The sequence below is a fragment of the Rattus rattus genome, chromosome 6, assembly GCF_011064425.1.
Source record: "Rattus rattus isolate New Zealand chromosome 6, Rrattus_CSIRO_v1, whole genome shotgun sequence".
Lineage (NCBI taxonomy): Eukaryota > Metazoa > Chordata > Mammalia > Rodentia > Muridae > Rattus > Rattus rattus.
The window spans coordinates 134,939,441-134,953,405 of NC_046159.1; positions in this window are offsets into that span (position 1 = coordinate 134,939,441).

Sequence of the window (13,965 nt, forward strand, 5' to 3'; positions counted from 1 at the left end):
TCGGAGATCCCTGGGCCTGCGACAAGGCTGTGTGTGGGATTCTCAGACTCTTGGACATACAGGCAATGTTGGGAGTCACAGAAAAAGAGCAGAGAATGGAGTCAGAGACCAAAGGCTGCATCTAACCCGGGGAGGAGGGGCTCCGACTTTTCTCACAGGGTGATTGTCCTTATTTTGGCAGATGTAGGAGGGCAGAGAGGAGTTCTACAGGAGATTAGGCTAAGGCTCTGTAGGCAAAGACCTTCTTCGTGACTCCCCACAGTGGATATTGGTGAAAAGAGAGAGTCCATGGTTCTAAACAGTTTATTGTCGTGGCACAAAATGGATCGGAAAACCATACCCCACTTCTCAATGTGGGCCTGAGATTAAGAGCCATTTGCAGGGAAGAATGTTTGGGAAGGCAAGCTTATTGTTTCAGTCCTCTGGGCCTCTAGGTACCTCATCAGCATAGAGAATTCTGCTTTGGGCCCACATAACCATAGGACAGATTTCTTTTATGTGAGAAGCATGGTGCATATTCCAAGTCAGGAATCTGTCAGGGATCTGGGAGTCACCTAAGCCTCAGGTGTGTGCCCACCAAGCCTCCAGGTCTCGATCTGTTCTATTTTACCAAACTTCCTGGCACGGCTTTACGGCCCACAGTAGTTAGTTTGTGTGCAGCAAGTATTTTGCTGAATGTAACGTATCTCCCGGGCCAGTTCGCTGTGGTCTACGTACTGTAATAAGCATATGTATACTGAGGGTCTTCCAGAGACAATGTATGAAGACACGGAGATGATAAACATCATTTAAGGAGACACAGACATCTATATAGGACAGACCAATAGCCACTAGCTCCCCTACTTCTATAAGAACTGATCCACTCCTTATTCCCATTTCAACAATAAGAATACTGTATAAAGTGAAGTTGAAGATCGTGTCCACACATCACACTTAGTGGCTATTTTGGTTACTTCCATTGATTCTGCAATCAAATGCCTGATAAGAGGAAGGATTGATCTGGCTAATAGCTTAAGAAATGAATATGGTCATTGGTTTCACTGATTTTAAAAAAGCGGAGGACACAACTTTGGAAGGGTCACTGGTTTGGGAGTTGGAGAGGAGTTGGACAGGGAACCTGTGGATATGATCAAAATATGAAATCTCAAAGAATAAATTCAAAATAGCATAAATATTTAAAAGAAAGAATATAGTCCATTTTGACAGGGAAGGTATCACTGCAGAGCCATGAGGAGGGTGGTCCCATTGTGCCTACAGTCTGGGACAGAAAACACGCAGGTTGTAGGGAAGACTATGAAACCTCAAGGGCTGCTCCCATGGCCCAACTTCTCCCAGCAAGGCTCCACCTACTAAAGGTTCCACACACAACTCCTGAAAAACAAGAGGGTGGTTGTTTTAATTAATTGCTCTGAAAACACTGTGACTGAGGCAACTTACAGAAGAAAAAGTCGATTCGGGATTTACAGTTTCACACAACTAGAGTCCATGACCATCGCAGCAAGGAGCACGGCAGCAGGCAGGCAGGCATGATGCTATAGCAGTAGCTGAGAGCTCACATCTTGATCCACAAGTTTGTGGCAGAGAAAAGTAACTAGGAACTGTATGGGCTTTTGAAAGAAATGTCACCCCCAGAGACACACCTCCTCCCACAAGGCTATGCCTCCTAATCCTTCCTAAACAACTCCACCAACTGGGAGCCAAATATTCGAATACGAGAGCCTATTCTTATTAAAGCTAAGTAACATTCTTATTAGAAAAGTGATAAAGAAAGGTATTCTGAGGAAGAAAATGGAAAGGGCAACCAAGAGGAAAACCCTGTTAGAGCAACCGTGTGCTTTCTGGGAATCAGCCCTGAAGGAACTATAGAGTGTAAGAGGACACAGTCATTTCAATATTTACCTCATTAGTAATAAAAGAGATCACCTAATGGGAGGAAAGTAACACAGATAAGGAGAGACCAAAAACAAAACAAACAAACAAACAAACAAACAAACAAAAATCCCAAAGCTTCATGAGTCAGCCTGCATTTGAGGAGGGGAAGGGAGAGCTAAAGAAACCAGACCAAGATCATGTGCAGGAAAGAACAGGGGAGAAGACAGATATTCAGGGTGGTTTGTACTTCAGTCCTCTCTAGTGCTTGAGATCTTTCCTTCACACCAAGTCTGACTGTTGCTTCCAGTGTTCATGAGATCCTCTCAGAGATGTAAAAAACTCTCAGAGAGCCAAGAAGCTCACATAAATAAATACACACTCTGAGCAGCTACCCAGGATATCCATGGCTTCTCTTTTCAATTCCCAAGGAACTGGTGGGTTATAGCTTGGTGTAGTTTTTCCCATCCTATCGTTTTTGTTTTGTTTTCTTTTCTTTTCTTTTCTTTTTTTTTTTTCCAGAGCTGGGGACCGAACCCAGGGCCTTGCGCTTGCTAGGCAAGCGCTCTACTACTGAGCTAAATCCCCAACCCCCCATCCTATCGTTTTATTTGCAAAGTCTCCTATGTGTTCAGGGTGAAGGTTTCCTGGTAGGTTGGCCATAGAAGGAAAGACCAAGGATAGCTCTGTGACAACCATTTCTCCACTTTCTCACTCTCCTCCTTTATTTGCCTTCAGCGACCAGAACTCACAAAGTCAAACTCTGTCATTTAGTCACCTCCCCCCCATAGATGTTAAAACCTACCAAAAAAGAGCTTTCAGAACAAATTAGCTAGAAGTTCCAATAGAGAGCTAGCAGACAAAGAATTTTGCCTTCTACCAGTACTCAAGAAACATGGCGAATCCAGAAAGCTACAAAATGTCTGTCGGAGGTCTTAAATGGAGCTGATGGCAACAGATAAGGAAAAAGAGGGATCAAATAATAAATAAATAAAAAATAACCCCCCAAGTGGGACTACAGGCTATGAAAATGAAATAGCTGAAGTAACAGAAGAGGAGAAATAAATAGCATTTAATTAATAACATGGACACAACTTTAAAATGAGTTAAATGAAATAGAAAATTAGGTTTTCAGTCTATCCAAGAATAAAATTATATTTAAAAAGTAGAATATAAAAACTGAGAGACAGAAATGGAAGCCTGAATATCTGTACAAAGCGGGTTCTAAAAATAACACTAAAAACAAAAAAGAAAATGGAGAGTCGAACACATTTATTAAAATGTGGTTAAAACCACAACGTGATTAAAAGAAATAGTAAGACAAAGAAGGTTAGTAGAAAAGGAAAAACAAAATGTTTCATGTTCTCTATCATATGCACAATTCATATATAAAAGTAGAAAAGCAAAAGTTTAATGTAGGGAAGAGAGACTAACACAAGGAGTTAAGGGAAACAGAAACAGTTAATAGAGGGAGGAAAGAGGCAAATTATGAAGTTAAATAAAAGGCCACAATGAAACCTATTGTTTTGTAAGCAAAAAAGTTTTAATGCAGAAGATGAAAGACACTGAAAAATGATTTACTGAAAGATTTTCAAATACATGCAAATGCTAAAACTCTTCATAATGTTAATAAGATCGAAGCAAGGAGAAGTCAACATGGCAGATATGCAAAGCTTCCTCTTGAAAAGAATAAAAAGATGTAAGTGACTTAGGAAGAAGTATGCGTGGACAGATGACTGGGTCCTCAGATGTATGATAGCATCATAATGGCATCCTGGTGTCCATGCTCACCAACTAACAACAGAGAGGTTGGCGACTGGAAAATAAAATGAAGCCCTATAGGCAACAAGAGACACTAGAAAACACAGAAAGTAAGCTGAAGACAGATGGAAATGAGGTCGGTTGTGGCAGGGAAATAAATAAAAGATTCTGTCTTTATATGAGTAACTATAACATTATATAAAAGCAATTAAAGGACAGTGTGTAATTTGACTCAGGCAGCTATAACAATATACTATGGGCTACATAGTCTAGGAGGAAAAATGTACAGCTCACAGTTCTAGAAATTTGATTTCCAACAGCAAGATATTCAGCAAAGTCAATGTCTTATGAAAGTCTGCTCCCCACAGCCCTTCCATTCCTTGACTTGTAGAGGAGAGAGTAACGGAATTCCCTCGGGCCCCTTTTCATAGGGACTCTATTCTGGTTGATGAGGCAGGTGCTTTCATGGCTAGATTCTGCCTCAATACATGAATTCTGAGAGGCACGAACATTCAGACAACATCACATAAAAATGGAAATTATATCCTAGCAAAAGTAATAAGTGTATAGAAGACTTATAACCACAATAAAGCCATATATGCCCTAAACTTCAAATTACATCAAGCAGCATTAAAGGAACAATGGAAGGAATCAGTGCTGTAACAGAAGGTGTTCACATGCAGGATTCAGAAGCTGCCAGGTCGAGCAAACACGAACAGTGTTATAATGTACCTGCAAAGGAACCGTTGATCTCAGGAAATTACAAATATATCAAGCAGCATGCTTGACAATATAGGAAACAGTCCTCCTAAATATGCACAGAATGCTCATAGCACAACCATATTTAAGAACAGAATATAAGTTGTAAAGGATTGCAGCCACCAGTGATCTGTAACCATGACATAACAGAATGTAAGGATAACTACAAAATTTGAGCTTAAATAATCTAATATTTCTGTATAATGTTAATTTTCCAAGAATATATATGTATACATCTATCTATCTATATAGATAGATAGATAGATATTACTATCACATAGGTTTTCTATTTTGTGTTTAAACTCTATTCTATACTTTGTGTGTATGTTGGCAAGGGTAGAGAGAGAGAGAAAGAGAGAGAGAGAGAGAGAGAGAGAGAGAGAGAGAGAGAGAGAGAGAGAGAGAGAGAGATTTACACATTGGTACAAGTAAAATACAATGCACCTAAGAGGGAAAAGGCCAACTTTATTGGGTCAGTTCTCTTTTTCATTTTTATGTGTCTTCTGACAACTGAATTCAGATAGTCAACCCCTTTTGTTTAAAAATAAAAACCCGTATAGATCTAGATTTTATTTCTAAATTTTATTTGTTTGTTTGTTTATTGTGTTTGTGTGGGTGTATTCACAGTTCTGTGAAGGGCCACGCGCATAGGCCAAAAGAACACATTGAGTACTTGACAGCTACAGTGACAGGACTTTGTGGGATGCTCTGGTTTGTTATGTGTTGGCCCTTATAAGTGAACAAGTCCTCCTAACATCTGAGCCAGGTATGCTATGCTTTCTGCATTATTACTACCTCAATGAACGCACTGTTGGCAACATTAAATTTATGGGTCATAAACATAGAAAGAAATCAAACATTGGGTATACTTAAGAAGAAAAAGAGGTTGAGCAACAGAGTCTAAAGAAAAGAAGGAAAATTCTTGTTGATTTTGAAATTTTAAGGATAAAACAATGGAGTTGGGCAACAAAACTGAAAGAAATAAAATATTTAGGATAATATGATGCCTGGGCTGGAGAGGTGGTGCCACCTCGTTCTTTCCGAGGACCTGTTCAGTTCTCATCACCCATGTGGTGGTTCACAGTCACCCACAACCCAGGTCTAAGTGCTCTGACCCCCTCTTCAGACCACTGCAACATCAGACAAGAATGTGATACACATATACATATGCAGAAAAATATTTATGCATGTAAAAATAAAAGACTTTAAAAAATGCAATAGTGGGGCTGGGGATTTAGCTCAGTGGTAGAGCGCTTACCTAGGAAGCGCAAGGCCCTGGGTTCGGTCCCCAGCTGCGAAAAAAGGAACCAAAAAAAAAAAAATGCAATAGTAAGATGGGGAAAGTACCATCTGCCACCCTAAATCTTATTTTTAAGTAAGATATTTATAAATACTTAGTTTCAGCATCAGATTGTTCATAGTAGTGTCAATTTGACCTTTGGGAAAAATCTATCAAGGAGGAAGAACTCTAATGAGATTGTTCAAGGGAAAAAGAAATAGCTATTTTAAGACTATTTCTTAAAAGGAAGAACAATTAATATACAACAAATAGTATAAGACAATATGACCACTATAACATTTGCATGTTCACTGATAACCAACAATACACACTCAAAAATTAAAACAGATTAAAAAAGTAATTTTCTAAATATTTATGGAAAAAATAAACAAAAACTAGAAAATTTGCATAAAATAGTAAAATAACCACAACCTTAAATGACCTGACTGATACATCCTATCAAATAAATTGAGAAATAGTTCAATTTTAAAACATTTTCTGGATACTAAAAGTATTCCACTTGTATTATTAACAGATTAGCAAGTCAGAGAAGCAATAAGTTTTCCAATAGTTCTAGAAAAATGTACATACATAATGGGGCACGTGTTATCTAATCCCACACAGAAGGAAGGCCTTAAGGCTAAGAATGTCTCACTGTAAAAAGTGAATCTGCATACTAAAGAAATGCTTTTGGCAGAGAAGTTTAGCTTGCACACATATCATAAGCCAAATCCATCTGTCTGTTGTCTATAGTAAAATCACCTTAACTCAGAGATAGGAACCACCTTAAAGTTAGAAGATATCCCAAGCAAATATAAAAAGGAAGTAAGTGGGCGCCACTGTCCTAATACCTGACAAAATAGACTTCAAATTAGATTAGGTTGAGAGATAAAGACAGACTTTGTTTTAATCAAGAGAACAGTTAACCAAATAGACACTATAATCTAAAGCACGTATGTCCCAAACGTGGGTGTAGCCAATTTCAAAAAAAAAAAAAAATTACTTGACTTAAATACATTTCAGCTAAGGAGGTGATTTCAATACCCTACTTCCTGCAAGACTGGACATCTGAGTAAAAAAAAAAATAAACTTAAGAATTAAATGATATAATTCAGCAAATTGACCTAACGGGTGTCTACAGAATAGTCTACCTGAACATCAGAGAACACAAGCTATTCAACAGCCAATGGAAGTCTCTCTAAAATAGATGACACTCTTGGACTCAAAACAAATTTAATGAATTCAGAAAAACTAAAATAAGTTCACATATTCTATCTGACGACAATACAGTAAAGTTTAAAAATCAACGACAAACCAACAGTAGTTAGACAAACTCCCAGAAATTAACGGGACTTAATTTGGAATCCCAAATTAATGATTTGGAATTATTAATGGGATCAAAGAAGAAATCAAAATAATAAAAAATAAAATGAAATCCCAGAGTTAAACAAAAGTTAAAACACCACAAAGTGAAATCTCCATAATACATTAAAAGCAGTCCCATGAGAGAAATTAACTATAAGTTAATTTTAAAACTGTAAGTAACATTTAAAAATTGAAAGAGAAAACATCAAGAAAAAAAACAAACACCAGTGAAACTACTCTACATTGGAATATTAGAATCTAGAAGAACCTAAATCTATATTCCTGGGCCATATTCATTCATATTTTGCTTTAGAATAAACTGTCTCTTATTCCCTTTCAAGATAAATAAAACCATATGACTTCATCAATTGAAAGCAATGAGGACATCACATCAAAGAATCCATTTTTCTGACCCAGTCATAGACTTCAAACTCAAGACCACATTCATGTGGACTTCAGAAACGCTGGATCTTCAACCGCATTGGCAGTTGAGTACCCAAAGTAACTGAACTGCATGCACAAAATATTGTCTTTAGTCAACAGGGGGAATGGTAATGAAGAATTCCTGGAAAGAAACTCTTTCTACAAAGGCTGACTGACATAGCTAATCACAGTGACTATGGAGAATTTTGAATTTCCAGCCAAAAACTGGAAACAACCTAGATGTCCCTCAGCTAAAGAATGAATAAAGAAATTGTGGTACATTTACACAATGGACTGTCATTCAGCTGTTAAAAAAATTACATAATGAAATTTGCAGGTCCAGAGTCTAAAGTGTCATTCCTTGCCCACCTCTGTGTCGGACCTTTGAAATGTATTATCTCGGCCTATTTGTTTGTTTGTTTGTTTTCTGAGATGGAGTCTTCCCATATAGCCCTGGCTGACTTGGAGCTCACTGTGTACACCAGGGCTGGCCTCAAATCCATAGAGACCTGCCGGATTCTGCCTCCTAGGTTATCGGTTTGCACTACCATACCTAGCCTCTTGATCCCAAACTCTATCCTCTAATATGCACAGGGCCAAAAATGCTATCAGGTAGCATCCAAGGCCTGCATTTGAAATTACCCCACTTCCCCGTAAACTCCAGCAATATAGTTTTAAATACCTTGGCTTATTACCATTTCCTGTGCTGAAGAGATTCCCAGGCTGCTGCCCTTGTCTTTGGTTGCCCCCCAGAACTTGTACAGAACTTTCTTGCTCAAGACACAACATATTTCCAGTATTTAAATGAATCAGGCTGAAACTGACCTAGAAACCTTCTGCCTAGTCCTTCTAGTATCAGAAGGTGCATCAGAGCAGTATGCAAGCTGCTAAGCGGTACAGTCAATAACACTACCCAGCTGTCATGCCAACAACCCACAACAATGGCCAGCATGCAAGATTATCCCCAAGGGTACAATAATGGTACCTAATCAACAGACTTCTAATTGTAATTAAGGCCCAAGTAACGGAGAGTTCATGCATGGTACTGCAAACTGAGCCAACAACCACTAGCTGGTGAGCTCATGGAATCTAGTAAAACATTTACACCTGCCACTTTCCTAAAGCAGTACAACCCCTGAGTTCTAAACACTTACACTTATTCCTACTGACAAATGCAGCCCTCACCACTCTCATCAGATAATCTTCTTTTGCAGCAGACAGAAACTGTTGTAAAGTACACACCTAGTCAAAATGAAGAGAACAACTAACTACCTGTGGGTTGCCCAGTCCCAGTTGGCAACTCTAACACAATCCATCCATCTAAGGCTTAAGGAGTATCACGGAAGAATGGTCAGAAAGAGTTTAAGATCCATGGGTCACCCGATCCCAAGTGGTCAGCCTTAAACACATTTACATATGATTAAATGGACTCCACAATTGTGTGTGTGTGTGTGTGTGTGTGTGAGAGAGAGAGAGAGAGAGAGAGAGAGAGAGAGAGAGAGAGAGAGAGAGAGGACTAATAAAGAAGCAGTGATAAATTTGAGAGGAAGTAGGTATGATAGGGAAGGAACTGTAGGGGAGAAAGAATGGGGAAAATGTATTAAATACAGTACTCAGGTATATAATTCTCAAGATATTTAAATTTAAGAACATTGGTAGAGTATCCATGGAGCATAATTCCAAGTGTTCCTTTAAAAAACAAATGTGTTTCTATGATTTTCTTCAATAACTAGTATTGAATGGAAAGCAAGTTTGCAAGCAATGTTGTGATTTGAATGTGAAATATTTGCATAGGCTCACATTGAGTCCCCAGCGAGCAGCAAGGCTTGAGAAAATTGAGGAACTTTGAGGGCAGGAAGCCTTGCTGGAAGGAGCCGCTCACTGAAGGCAGCCCTTAGGCTTTCTACCCTGGCTTTGCCCATTGCTCATCGTATGATTTCTGGGTATGCATGGCTCCTGGCCTGCCCTGTGCCTTCCCTGACTGCTGCCACGTCTTCTCTACCATGACAGACTGTGTCCCCAAGGAACCATAAACCAAAATAAACAATTTTCACTTTTAAAAAGGAAAGAACAAAATAGAAGAAAATGAAGAACATAGAGGAGAAAATCCACCCACAGTCAAGCAGAGACTATGGAAACCAAAATCCAGGAACTCTGAAGGAGCCTATGGCTTAACCGGGTCAACAAGAAAACCTGAACATTAATAACAGGAGCCCAAATGGCCAAAATTATAGAATCAAGCTCCAGTGTGACCTACATTTAGTAGCTCTAACTATGTTGTAAAACTGAGAGAGAAATAGAGGCATACCCAGAAAGGCAAAGTAGAATCTTGCAAACCCCTGCTCCTACATAAAGCAGTGAGAACACAGATCACAAATACGGGATAGATAGATAGATAGATAGATAGATAGATAGATAGATAGATAGATAGATAGATAGATAGATAGATAGATAGGATAGAGATATATAGATATGTAGATATAGATATAGACATATAGATAGATATAGATAGATATAGATAGATAAATATCTCCCAAAATCTAACTAGTAGCCTCTGTTCTTCACCATCTGACGTCACACAATGTGTGCTAGTGATGACACAATCACTGTTTATTTGTTAAACATTCAGATCCCTGGGCTGTACTTCAGTACTCGGAACTGGAATAGCTAGGGGAAAAAAATGTAAATATAAACCTCAATCTGGTTGCTTCTCAAATGGTAATGGGCTGGGGGATGATCAAAACCTTGGCTAAAGGGGTAAGTAGGCTGGTATCTGAAATTCTGTTCTTCTAAATCCCCAGGATTCTGCAAGTGCACTAAGTGGTTATATAAATGCATATGCCCGCAAAGACCTGTATGCATCGGTAATATGAGACAGGGAGCAGGATATTACCTACAACTAAATATTCATTGTTTTCCAGACAATGACAAATACCTTTTCACAAAATTACAAAACCACCTTGATCAATTTTCACTATTTACTTTATCCCCAACCTTTATATGCCCAAAAGGATATGGGGATGGGGAGGGGGAATGTTTATAATTCCTAGCAACTGGATGAAAAGAAGTTCATACTCATTTTCATTTTATTCAAACCACATTTGCAATCAGCCCCTAAATTCTTATCTTGTCTCTTTACAATGGTAAGCAGCATTCACACTGCCCATGATAAAAAAAAAATGATAGTAATCAGCCACTGGAATTGATGTCAGAAAGAGTTTGCTTTACAGAGAAACTCCCTTAGTAAAAAAAAAGGAGTTAAACCCACATTTTGAAATTCTTCAGATGAATCCATTCACCCCAGGGCTTATAATTTACAAGAGATGGCTGATATGGGCCACAAGTATAACTCAGTTGTTTCCTCAGCATGCAGAAAGCACTGGGTTTGAAGTCCAGCACCATAGGGCATTGTGGTACACTTCTGGAATCTCAACACGAAGAGGACATAGAGGTAAAGGGATCACCTGTTCATTAGCAGTGTCATAGAGAGTTTGAGACCACTCTAGGTTACATGGGTTACTGTAACTCTCCAAAAAAAAAAAAAAGTGTGACCTTCTTGTTGAGAATGAATCTAGGGTTTAGGAACAGGGTCCTGTTTGTAGTTACATTAAAATAAGGCAAGACATTGCATTCAGAACTTTCACACCAACGGCCCTGCAGATTGTTCAACCAGATGGCTCCAATGTGTGGTTACAATATCTGTTCGCAGGACTCCCCAGTCAGGTATGAATTTACATGTGGTATACTAAGAGTTTCTAAAACTATATTTGATATGAACACCCACCTACAGCTGGGTGATGTTACAATCAGCAAAGACCATTTCTGGGATTTTTTTTTTGAAGAAATGATTTTTTTTAAGTTTAAATTTCTACATGTGGTGGAAATAGCTAGATTCCACCCTATCCAGTTCTCTGTCATAGACAGATTGGACATATTCTTGGCTCCTATGGATAAAGGCACTGTTTCTTGCCACTGGCCCAAGAATGGAAAATGGTATATGTCACATTCAGTTCAAAGTACTAAAAGGATTTCTATCCTGATCTTCTACTGCAGAACTTCTAAAAGTCGCAGCATTGTGATAAAAGATGGCAGAGCCCCAATAACCTGGTTTTCCAATCGCAGAAGCTGGATGAAACCGGATTCAGGCCTTCAATGACCATTCACATAGGAATAAAACTTGGTTATGTACAAATCTTGATAGCTAACTTGCTAAACAGAATTAATAAGTAGGATTTGGGGATTTGGTTGGTTGGTCTTACCTTTTATATTTTGTTTGGAGCCCAGACCAGCCTGGCTACTTAGCCCAGGCTAATCTCACATAGCACCTACAGGAATTACATGCATCTGTCCAAATCTACATTTAAAAGAAGATCTTCCACCAAAGTAGAAAGTAAAATAAAAAGAATGTCATGAATTGATAATGTCAGCTTTTTCATACTTCAAGGTACACCACTTCTCTGAATAAAACTTTTTTATTCATATTATTTGGATATTTTAAGTGTTTACATTTCAAATGTTTTCCCCTTTCCTGATTCCCCATCTCCCATTCCTCTTCCTCCTGCATCTATGAGGATGCTCCCCCTCCCATCCACCCACTCCCATCTCAAAACCCTGGCATTCCCCGACACTGGGGTATCTAACCCTCACAGGGCCAAGGGCTTCTCCTATTGATGTCTGACAATGCCATCCTCTACTACATACGCAGCTGGAGCCATGGGTCCCTCCATGTGTACTCTTTGGTCCCTGGGATATCTGGGTGGGGGTGGGGGGTTGATTGGTTGATATTGTTGTTCTTCCTATGGGCTGTCAAACTCCTTCAGCTCTTTCACTCCTTTCTCTAACTTCTCCATTGGTGTTCCCATGCTCGGTCAGATGGTTAGCTACAACCGTCCTCATTTGTATCAGTAGGGCTCTGGCAGAGGCTCTCAGGAGACAGCCATATCAGTCTCCTGTCAGCAAGCACTTCTTGGCATCAGCAATAGTGACTAGGTTTACTGTCTGTATATGCAATGGATGCCCAGGTGAGGCATTCACTGAATGGCCTTTCCTTCAGTCTCTGCTCCACTATTTGTCCCTGTATTTCCTTTAGACAGGAGCAATTCTGGGTTAAATTTTTGAGAAGGGTGGGTAGCCCCATCACCCTCCTGGGGGCCTTGTCTAACCTCTGGATATGTTCTCTACAGGTTTTCCCTCACCTTCGATGGGCATTTCAGCTAATCTAGTCCTGTTGGGTCCTGGAGCCAATTACTTTTCTGTCATCTGGGACTTGCTGGTGACTACACCCAGTTCCCAATCCCCCATTGCTACACACCCATGCTCAAATTTCTAACACCCTGAATATCGTCTTTGTCTCCTCCCATGCCTGATCCTGCCTCCCTTTTCCCCTCCCCCTCTTCTCTTCCTCCCAAGTCCCTCCCACCCTCTACTTTCTGTGAGTATTTTGTAAATTGTACCTTGGGTATTCCAAGCTTTGGGGCCAATATCCACTTATCAGTGAGTACATACCATGTATGTTCTTTTGTGACTGGGTTACCTCACTCAGGATGATATTTGATAGTTCCATACATTTGTTGTCTAAGAAATTCATGAAGTCATTGTTTTTAATAGCTGAGTTTAATAGTTCAATAGTGTGTTAATGTACCACATTTTTGCATCCATTCCTCTGCTGAAGGATATCTGGGTTCTTTTTAGCTTCTGGCTATTATAAATAAGGCTGCTATGAACATAGTAGAGCATGTAACTTCGTTGTACGTTGGAGCATATGCCCAAGAGAGGTATAGCTGGGTCCTCAGGTAGTTCAATGTCCAACTTTCTGAGGAACCAGACCGATTTCCAGAGTATTTTTACCAGTTTGCAATTCAACCAACAATGAAGGAGTGTACCACTTCTTCCACATCCTGGCCAGCATCTGTTGTCACCTGAATTTTTGACCTTAGCAATTCAGACTGGTGTGAGGTGGAATATCAAGGTTGTTTTGATTTACATTTCCCTGATGACTAAGGATATTGATCATTTCCTTAGGTGCTTCTCAGCCATTCGATATTCCTGTTGAGAATTCTCTATTTATCTCTGTAGCCCATTTTTAATAGGGTTATTTGACTTTCTGGAGTCTAACTTCTTAAGTTCTTTGTATATATTAGATATTAGCCCTTTATCAGATCTAGGACTGGTTAAGATCTTTTTCTAATCTGTTGGTTGGCATTTGTCCTAATGAGTATCCTTTGCCTTACAGAAGCTTTGCAGTTTTATGAGGTCCCATTTGTCAACCTTAGAAGCATAAGCCGTTGTTGGTATTTTGTTCAGGAAATTTTCCCCAGTGCCCATGTGTTCAAGGCTCTTTCCTACTTTTTCGTCTGTTAGTTTGAGTGTATCTGGTTTTGTGGAGGTCCTTGATCCACTTGAGCTTTGTACAAGGAGATCAGACAGGATTATTTGCATAATTCGACATGCAGACCACCACTTAAGTCAACACCATTTGTTGAATATGCTGTCTTTTGTCCACTGGATGG